We start from the raw sequence: 11508 nt of genomic DNA, 5'->3' as shown, positions 1-11508 counted from the left end.
GCGCTTCCCCCGCGAAAATCGAAAAAAAAATAAAAAAATTTGAGACCCCGCAGGGCCCTTTAATGGCCCCCACATCAAACCTAGGGGGACAGGGGGTGTCTACTCTGCCCCCTTATGGTCATTTCCCCCTTTGTTTTAGCCACCTCTTGTGTCTCGATCCTACCGAGACACAAGATGGCGGCCGCTCCGGACTGTGTAGAATGTTTACAGACACCCGAGAGCCAATCAGCTTTCCGTACGCAAGTCGCGTGGCGCGCCCGGTGCGCTCCCCGGTGCGCGTACTGGGGCGCGGCTATAGATATATATATTTTTTTGAACCTAAATTACTCAAAATCCACTGGAGCACATATCTTGAGACATAGCAAAGGCACATCGGGCTACCAGTCCCTACAATTTTGCCAAGTTTGATGTAAATCCATTCAGCCGTTCGGGCTAAAAGTGAAATCGACCGCCCTATGGAAATTAACATGGAGAAAACACGTTTTGGGACCCCCCTTTTATCTCGGCCCCCGCTTGACATATCCCCCCAAACTTTCAGGGAAGGACCGGGGCGCCGCAAGGCCATTTTCAGGAAATTTTCAGGCAGATTCGTCAACCGGCGCCAAAGTTATTCCAAATAGAATTTTGAGATTTAACATTGAAAAAAATCCTAACTATAACTACCTACTGGCGACCGCCAGTAGGTAATATATATATATATATATATATATATATATATATATATATATTACCTACTGGCGGTCACCAGTAGGTATATATAGTTAGGATTTTTTCTCTATGGGACTTTTGAAAATTCTATGTCTAATAACTTTGGCGTTTGTGGACAGAATCGGCTGACATTTTCAGGAAAATGGCAAGTTTTGTTTTTGAGCAGCCCCTGAAAATTTGGGGGGGTTTCGTCAAGGGGGGCCGAGAAAAAAGGGGGGTCCCAAAACGCGTTTTTAACATTGAGTTTTCCATAGGGCGTTTGGCCTCACTTTCAGCTCGAACGGCTGAATGGATTTGCACGAAACTTGGCAAAATTGTAGGGACTGTTAGCCCGATGTGCCTTTGCTGGGTCTCAATATATGTGCTCCAGTGGATTTTGAGAAATTAACGTTTTAAAAAACAGATATATCTGTGACAGCGTCCCGGGTAGCGCTCCGGTTCGCGAACTTTTCGCATAACGGAGCTTTGCGAAGCGAAGCTGATTGGCTCTCCGGTGTCTGTCAACATTCTAAACAGTCCGGTGCGGCCGCCATCTTGTCTCTCGGTAGGATCGAGAGACAAGAAGAGGAGAAAAACGAAGGGGGAATTTAATGAAAGGGGGCAAGGTAGACCCTTCTTGACCCCCTAGGAATGATGTTGGGGTTATTAAAGGGTCCCGTGGGGCAAATAAAAAAAATTTGATTTTTTGCGTAAGAAGCGCTTTCCGGTTCGTGAACCGGGTAGCGAATCGGGACGCGAAACGGGAATTCGCCATTTTGTGTTTCGTTTTAATTAAATTACAAGATGGAGGAAAAACAATGTGAGAAATGGGTATAAGGGGGTACGGGAGACATATCCTGACCCCCTATGTTTTCTGAGGGTGGCTGAGGATGCTCATATATGTTGATACTTGTCTTCCAGTGGCTGCGCGTGAGCGTTTTTTTATGCTGCGTGATGTCTGTTAACGTTCGATTCGAAGGAAATCAGGAAGTGTTGACCGCCATTTTGACACTGCGAGTAAATATATTGGTAAAAATAATTGTTATAAATTAATCCGTATTGATAAACATTGTCTGCGCCATCTTGCTTTTTTTCCAATGCCACACTTTTGTCGTGCACGGCAGCCATTTTAGATGCCTTGACCAGACCCACTCTCTGCACGCTGCCGATCCTCAGCATGGCTCCCCACCCTCGCAAGCATCTCCCCCACGCATTGGTCACCCCCGCTCTCTCTCTTATGCATGGGCCATAAACCTCCCCCCATCTGCGCTGCTCTTCCCTGAGAATCACACCCTGTGTCCGCCCGACACCTCCCTTTCACCCTATTCACTACTGCACCCTCTGACACTTCTCTTCCTTTGTATCTGATTGTCCAGGCCGGTCTCAGGCTATCACCTAGCCCTGCGGATGTAGTTTATGGCCTCAACTGTAAAGAATCACCCCTCTTCAAAGGAGTTACAGTAGATCAAGGCCCCCACCCCATGAGATCCGTCACACCACACGCATTCCTACTATCTGATAACGATCCTGTATTGTGATTGGGGAGGGGATTCTCACTGTGAGGGTGTGTGGGACCGAGCCTGAAAAGGAAGATTCCAGGGATGCCTTTTTGTACATCAAAGTCTTCACAATTATGTGTCACATTAAAAATATATAGCACTCCAACAAAGTAGTAGGATTATAACACTTTAATAACTTATAAATATATACAAAGCACCAAAAACAGTAAACACGTTAAAAAAAAAAAATTAAACACAGCAACAATGGTCAGTAGCGGTCTGTTGTGCGAATAGTCCGAAGGCAGCACAACGCGCCGAGATCTGGACGGCACCCCCTTGCCATTCAGCGGTTTTCCGCCCGCTTTTCCTGCACTGTGTCTTGTCAGTAGCGGTCTGTTGTGCGAATAGTCCGAAGGCAGCACAACGCGCCGAGATCGCCGAGATCTGGACGGCACCCAGGTGATGTCCTTTACTTGCCGCACTGGTTTTGGCATCCTACAATGCTGCACCTAAAAACGGCGTGGGGCGCCCCGGGGGGGGGGGGGGGGGTGGAGGCGGCGTGAACGGGCCTCCCCAGGTGGAAGCTCGTCTGCTGTAGTGGGGCGCCCCTTTTACCGTTTCAGTCACCAATCAGCAGTTTTCCGCCCGCTTTTGCTGCACTGTGCCTCATCCGCCATTTAGCTGTTTACCGCCCGCTCTTGCGGCTACAGCGTCTCGCTCACCATGTAGTTGGATTGCGTCCACTCTTGCGGTGGAGCGATAGGTGGCTGCCACAGGACTCTTAAAATGGCGGCCGGCTCTTCGGATTTGGGCCTGGTCCACTAAAATGGCCCTGGGACACCTTGGAACTCGGACGCTTGTCTGCTAGGGCTTGGGCCCCATTCTCGAAAGCGTCCCCTCAGCCTTGAAGATTCAACAAAAGTCTTGGGGGACCCCGACTCCCGCAGGCTTCCGGTGGGGAGCGGCTGCCATGATTGCTTGCGGAATGGCCACGACAGGATGGTGGTGGTCTCATGCTGACGCCAGCTTCAGTCTGAAACATCCAGAAACACTGTAGACTATTAATTCGATGACTTCCGGTGGAGCCTCAACGTGACCCGGTAGGGAATATATTGCCCTCCCCTTTTTTGAGTGATGGTTCTTGTTGCCTGTCCCCTCTGTTGTCATCTAACGGAACCTTTTTGGATTGCCGAGTGAGAAAAAAAAAGTGGGGCTTTCATCGTTTGGGAAAAAAAAATGTTTCAATCCAATGAAAAGTGTTATTTTTAGGTCATATGACCAAGCCTTTCATCATTAGAATAACAAAAGTAAAATGAACCAATGAAAAGTGTTATTTTTAGGTCATATGACCAAGCCTTTCATCATTAGAATAACAAAAGTAAAATGAACCAATGAAAAGTTTTATTAACAAGTCACATGACCTGTTATGCTTACGTTACGCGCGCCGCGCTGCGCTCTGGATCGGTTCCGGGAAGCTGCGCCTTGCGCACCAGAGCACTTCCGGGTGCGCTAACGCGGCACGTCATATGACGCATTACGCGACAACGCAGGTCCAGAATATAGTCAAAATGTCTCCACCAACCAGCGGTCGGAATACAACCCCTTTCAGCAGTCCAAAAAGTTCTGTTAAATGACAAGAGAGGGGAAAGGCAACAAGAACAATCAGTCAAAGAGGGGAGGGCAAGTTCTTCTCTACCGGGTCACGTTGGGGCTCCACTGGAACTGATCGAATTGGTAGTCTACAGTGTTTCTGGATGTTTCAGATTGAAGCTGGCGTCAGCATGAGAGCACCCCGTGGCTACGTCGTGACCATTCCACGAGCAATTATGGCAGTCGCTCGCCACCGGAAGTCTGCGGGAGTTGGGGGCCCCGGTGACTTTTGTAAAATCTTCAAGGCTGAGGGGACGCTTTTGGGAATGGGGTCCATGCCCTAGCAGTCAAGCGTCCGAGTTCCAAGGTGTCCCAGGGCCATTTTAGTGGACTAGGCCTAAATCCGAAGAGCCGGCCGCCATTTTGAGAGTCCTGTTGCAGCCGCCTATCGCTGCACCGCAAGAGTGGGCGCAATTCAGGTGGATGGTGGGCGAGACGCTGTAGCAACTCAGCTGGTTGTGTGAAGCGCTGGGGTGTACCTGAGAAACCTCCACCTGGGGAGGTGGGGGAGGCTCGTTCGCGTCGCCTCTCCCTTCTAGTGCATCCCACGCCGTCTCCTGGCGCAGGAATATGTAATGGTCGGACTAGGGCACCGCAGGACGTGTCTTCAGGTCAAACGGATTGTGGGACAATGTTCAGAATGGAAGAGTCACCAAAAGGCAAAAAGTTCCGCTTGATCCCGGGAGCCGACCGCCTATGTTGGGGGCGATCTCAGGCCACACCAGGGCAACAAGACTTGGGGAGGGGGTCGGCGCCATCACACCGCCCCTCGGGGGCCTCCGTCAAGCAGTTCAGGGAGGCACCGCATCACATTGATTTCCAATGCAGTCAGGTCCACAAACAGCCCCCACTTACTTTGAGAATAGTGAAGCTGCAGCAGGTGCAAATAAACTTCAGACAGTGTTACAAGCGCTACTCGGAACCCTCAACTATGGCACCCAACATCCAGGACTTATGCCATTTGTGCAAGGCAGTGACATTGAAGTAACTCAGGGACCAAGGAACATACCATATCCAGAGTCCTTCCCACAGCGTCTGCCTTCCTTGTTACCTAGTTATGGTTCTTTCACTCCCACTCCAGGCTTTTAGTCTGTGGATGGAAAAACAATGAACCTACACTCACGTATGAAAATGTTACTATTGATGCTTGACTGAGGCCAAGGAGATCAGAGTGCATGAGTCTCATGCTCGATCGATTGAGCTAGCCGGATCAGGCAACAAAAAGGTGGTGGTGGGGGTGGCGGCATCAGCAAGGCATCCTCACACACAACTTGTCGGACATCAGCATTGGATGTACTGGGGACGAGTCTTGGCGCATGGTGTCGTCCCCGGGCAATTTGCACAATCTCCACCCCTAGGCCGCCAGCTATGCTACCTCGACAGGAATAGTGATGGATGTTGCAGCAGGCTGCCATGTAAATAGTTATTTAATAAAACGTTTTACCCTGTTACTTTGCTGGTGTGTTGTATATATTTATAATATTTGCATAGGGTTTGTCGTTATTTTGGGCGGGGTGGGTGGCGGAGCCGAGCTGTCTTGCAGCCATCATGGTGTCGAGCTCAGTTCATGTCACTAGTTTCGTATTTCTCATGAGGGGTTGTTCCTAATGTTTCTATTTTAGCGAGGTCAAAAAGAGATCCTATTAGTGGCCTACTGATTTTGCTTGATTCCTTTTGTTTTTTTAAATGATTTTTCACTATCTGCAAAGACTAAACAGAGTATTGCGACTCTGTGCTTGTTTGTAAATAGAGAATGAACAAAGGGAACCAATTCTAAAACAGTAAATGCTTGGATAATAATCAATGAAATGGAGAGAGAAGCAGGCACGACGGATTACAACGGGGGCAAAGGCCTGCGTTACCTACCCTTCACTATCTGCAAAGAGAGAATACTCCTTAAAGAAAAGAGGAGGGGGGGGCAGCGTTCAAAGCACATCAGCGTGCATAAACACAAAAATGTTTTTATCTTTCACGTACTTGACATTTTAAAGCTTTTCATATTTGCTATTAAAAAACCATTGAAATTCACTGAAAAAACCATAGGTTATAGACCATATATAGTTAGGAATTAGCATTTACAAAACCTTGAAAATTCACTGAAAAAAACATAGGTTATAGACCATATATAGTTAGGGATTAGCATTTACAAAACCTTAATTTACTCGCACAAAACCATTGAAATTCGCAGTCACTGGGTGTTGTCATCAGTGATGTCATCAGTTATGTCATCAGTGATGTCACTGACCATGTCATGAATGATGTAATATGTGACATCATCAGCAGTGGATTGTGGGTGCGCGATATATAGTTAGTGCAACTAACTATATATGCGAATTTCAATGTTTTTGTGCGAGTAAATTAAGGTTTTGTAAATGCTAATCCCTAACTATATATGGTCTATAACCTATGGTTTTTTCAGTGAATTTTCAAGGTTTTGTAAATGCTAATTCCTAACTATATATGGTCTATAACCTATGTTTTTTTCAGTGAATATATATACACATACACATACATACAAATACATATATGAAATACCGGTGGTTGCCAGTAGGTAGTTATTGTTAGGATGCAGTTTCCATAGGAAGATCATTTTTTGATTTGCCAATAACTTTGATGGAACCCAGAGCAGTTCACAAAGCAATGGCTGCGCGATCTCCTACCTCAGGGAACACTGTCACTGCAATTTGCAGTTGAAAGAGCTCACTGCATACCAGCACAGAAGCCCCAACCAGGAGCCAGACCATGACCGTTCATCTTTAAGTTACTGAACTATAGGGACAGAGATGCGGTACGACGGGAAACACGCAAGATGAACAACCTGCAGGTGGGAGGCAGCCAAGTTCTGCTATTCCCCGACTACACGGCTCTGGTGCAGAGATGTAGAAGCACTTATACGGCGGGTAAGCGCTAGCTCCGGCTCCTGGAATTACCTTACTCGCTGTTATTCCCGGCCAGATTACGAGTGGTCACGAAAGAGGGGACCCGCTTCTTTGATTCACCTGAGGAGGCATTGGACTGGCTGGAGGAGTCAGGACTATGGTCAGGTGAGAGGCCCTCAGGCCCTGATGGCGACAACCCAACGGGCAGAAGAGCAAGGTGCAGACGACAACGGGGGACAATGAAGAAAGCAAAACCTGGGACAATGATTCCAAGCCCTGCGTACATGAGGAGAGAATGGCAGGAAGCCTTAGAGACGGTCACAACTCTCGGATCCCCACACCTCAAAGAATAACCAGACCCCTACCCATGCAGCAAGTTAATACCTAGTGGCTCAGCATCTCCATCAACAGAGGCATCTGAGGAATTCGGCATGCCTGTGGTAACCCCACAAACTGCGGACGGCATCATATGAACTAGTACCATAGAGTTAAACTCTGCTACGGACTGTTTACGCAAGTAGAACTCTCTTTGTTAAAAGTTCACACTATTGCTTGTTAGGTGGCAGGATGGGCCCATTGGGTTGAGTGACATGACCAATTAGCACGGGGACAATATTGTGGCAATGTGCCAACCATTGGTCACATTATTAATATTGCATGGAATGCAAAGTGAGGAACCCACCAGCCAGACTCGCCGGCTAGGCCCACAGATTGCTGGTCCCAAGCAATAACACAGGTGTTTATATGGATGGCATACCATACATACAGAAAATGGGGAGAGAGTCATAACACAGCATCACCAGCGCGCACACCCCATCAGGCTACACATTGACCTAGTTCACACACCTTCATGGTTACAGAGGATTGGACGGACACCAAGAAATGTCTGTCCCAGATGTTACGATGTTCTTAGTTCTTATATTGTTTTTGTTGCAGCATACCGATACACCTACACCTCTCCCTGCCCTCCGGTCCCTATGTCGGGGCCTGGCCCTGGCCTTCCTGTCGTCTCGACTCGTTAGAAATGATACGAGCTGACCTAATCATGTGGAACATATGTGGCATGTACACACCTGCGTGCTGCTACTCCGTATTCGCATACCTCCGGCAACCCTCGGCCACAATGGTTTTACAGGAAGAAACGCACATGACACAACCAGAACTAGACAAACTGCGCAGGCGCTGGAGAGGCCAGGTGTACAGCACAACATATTTGGCGCACGCGAGGGGCACGTTAATCTGGGTAAGGGCGGGCACCCGGTTCGTATGCACAGACATAGTGGTAGACCCGGACGGCAGGTATACTCTAGTACGGGGACACTTAATGGCCAACAAATACTGTTGGGTTCCATATACGCTCCGAACAATGATCAGTCCTCATTTCTGACACACTTATCCACAAAACTGATCCCCTACGTTGGACTCCCCTGGTTGTTGGGGGGGGGTTTCAATTTGGTGTTGGACGTGCAGATGGACAGGTCCTTCCCACCCCTCCGAAAGACAACGGCTATTTCTAATACGCAGGCGCTCTAAAACTGGCTATTGCATTGGGTCTGCCAGACCTGTGGCGCACCCTGCACCCTGCTGATCGTATCTGCTCTTACTACTCAGCAATGCATGATCTACACGTGCGTCTGGACAGGGTGGTGGGTTCCCAATCTATGATTCCGCTCGTTGCGGAAGCGGAATACCTAGGGCTGACACACTCTGACCACAACCCTCTGAGGCTACGGCTGAGCTGGGAACCTGATCACCCTCCTGTACCCACCTGGCATCTCCAACCGGCTGCACTGGAAGACCTGGAATTCCGTGCATCCCTAGGGACGACTGTACTGGAGTATTTTGAGCTCAATGAGGGGACAGTGAGCAGCACACAAATAGAATGGGATGCCCACAAAACAGCTATCAGGGGCCACGGTCTTGGTGCCACATGGAACATACAAAAACAATTGGCATCGACGCTCATCCGTGTTGAGTCTCGGCTATTCCGATATGAACAGGAGGGGGAGGGTGGAGGCTGGCACTCAGACCACCTTGGAGATCTCAAGGCACGCCATGCGGAACTCCTGGAACGCCTGACATGCCACAACTACGTGGCTCATACAGCCCGTACCCATGCTAAAGCAGATAGGGCAGGCCAGTTGTACCGATCCAAAGGGTGCTGCTCCATCCCGGATATGGAGAGGTTTCTGGAACCTACCCACTTACCAACGATCTCGGAAGCACACCAGGAGGAGCTGGATGGCCCCCTCATTCTGGAGGAGTTCGGGGAGGCGAATAGGTCCATGGCGTCTGGGAAAACGCCGGGACCGGACGGCCTCCCTGCAGAATACTACATGGCCTACCGGGGACCAATGGTGCAGCGCCTGCATATCCTTTACTCCACAGCCTTGAAAGAGCATACGTTGCCCCCATCGATGTGCAAGGCCTACCCGGTGTCACTGCAAACCAAATAGAGAACCTGAAGGCCTGAGCTCATACAGGCCCCTGGCACTCCTCAACGTGGACTGTAAAATATTCGCCAAAGTGCTGGCAGAAAGCCTTGTGGCCAGTGCTATCTGAACTAGTCCACAGCAATCAAAATGGCTTTGTGCCTAATCGCAGTACGTCACTGAACATGCAGAGGTTTTTTAGGGTGGCAGCAGACAGTGCACAGGATAGGCCCAGGGCAGGATGCCTTGTGCTGGGTCTCGAAAAGGCCTTCGACTGTCTGGAGTGCAGCTACCTTGCGGCAGTACTAATAAGATTCTGGCTGAGCTGCAGATTCCTCCAGATGGTTGACATACTGTACAAGAACCACACGGTCAGGGTGCAGATGGGGCCATACATCTCCGATGCCATACCCGTCTGCAGGGGCACCAGGCAGGGGTGCCCGCTTTCACCCTTCCTGTTCGCGCTACCAATTGAGCCCCTGGCAGAGGCACTAAGAGCGATGCTGGGGAATGGAAGTCCCCTAGGGGACACGACGCATCAGATGTCATTGTACGCAGATGACCTCTTGGTCTTCGTGAGGGACGTGGGAAACATTCCGACTCAGCTGGCACACACATTAAGTGAATTTGCCTCTCTCTCTGGACTTAAAGTCAATGCCAACAAGTCCTGCCTTTATGCATTCCGAGGGCACATGCCTGACCCGGGCTACGTCTTAGAAGGCACAAGAGTGCAGTGGAAAGCTGACACTTTCTGCTACCTAGGAATCCAGATATACTGTCGGAGGACCTTATTGGCGGTAATTTGGGGCGTGCCGTGACAGCCATCATATCGCAAGTACATTTCTGGAAAATGCTCCCACTGACAGTCACTGGCAAGGTGGCAATATCCAAGAAGGTGATACTTCCCCGCCTTTTGAATTTTTTTTGTCAACCTACCAATATATATCCCAGCTGTCTTCTTTACCATGCTCGCTAAACCACTAAGGGACTTCCTCTGGGGTAACGCACGCCACAGGATAGCACTGACTAAGATGTACTTACCCACTGATCAGGGTGGTCTTGCTGCACCTTGCTTTGAGCACTACTATTTGGCCGCACAATTACAGTGGATAGCTCGCTGGCTAGCGGACAGAGGACATGAAGATACTGCAACCATGTCCCCTCCCCTCTACCTAGCATATATTGCTAAGCTATTACACCCAGCTACTAAGGCTCCAACCCCGGCTCCGCTCCTCATGGTGGTGGCTTATAAATGCTACCGTTGTAGTTTATACTTCACCAGGGCGCTGGTTCCATACACACCAGCCCTCCCACTGGAGGGCTCCCGCAGCGGGTCTGGGGTGCTTACACCCCTTGAACTGATGGAATGGCGCGAAGCGGACATATGGACCTTGGGAGATCTGTACCGGAACGGCACGCTCATACCATATGATTCTCTGGTTGAAGAGATGGGGCTTCCACCGGGGCAATTATTACGCCACTGCTCCCTGATCGCGTCACTGGCATCTAAGTGGGGGGATATGTCGGTGGAGCAGGCTCAACTACTTACCACTTGGTCCTTTGGTTTGCTGAATCCTTACGTGCACACGCAGCGATAAGCCTGGAGTCATTACGCCAAAAATGGGAAACGGACCTGGGGCGACCACTAGAAGATAGGGAATGGGATAAAATACTGAAGAGCCCAGTGTGCATACCTAGAAATATGAGGTTCTGACAAATACAGTTGTTTATAGTACACAGAGCGTACCTCACACCTGAGAAGATAAACAGGTACTTTCACCGTCCAGATGCGGTATGTCCCTGCTGCATAGAATTGGGGGTTGAACTGGTACACATGCTGTGGAGTTGTCACAAGCTATCTTCTTACTGGCGGGCAGTTGGGGAGGCGCTCCACGCATGCACAGGCCGCAGCATCCCTTTCAAATGGCCCACGTATCTATTACTTTGAGTAGTAACAATTCCTAGGCAACTGAACACCTGTCTAAAATCAGGTTTGACACATACAGATTGATAAACAGAAACTCAGTGTACTGACAGACAAAAAAGTTTTTAACGCTTTTTCGTTTTATTATGGCATGTATAAAAATCTGAGTTGTAAAACAATCACAATCTGACAATACATATAAAATCATTTTTTCATCAAATCATAATACAAAAAAAGGACACATGAATGTCAACACCAAATGATAAAATAATACAAGGGTTGCTAAGTCTGAGTGGGCAAAGTGGGCAAGATGACAATCTCTACGCACATTTCGGCGTAACCAACGCCTTCTTCAGGAGAACCACTTGAATTTCTAGAGATATTATATACTTAAGAGCCACTGGGAGGTGGACAACGGTCCCTAAATGTGTGAAGCG

This window comes from Lissotriton vulgaris, chromosome 6 (genome assembly GCF_964263255.1).
Source record: "Lissotriton vulgaris chromosome 6, aLisVul1.2, whole genome shotgun sequence".
Classification (NCBI taxonomy): Eukaryota; Metazoa; Chordata; class Amphibia; order Caudata; family Salamandridae; genus Lissotriton; species Lissotriton vulgaris.
This window is presented reverse-complemented; position numbering follows the sequence as displayed.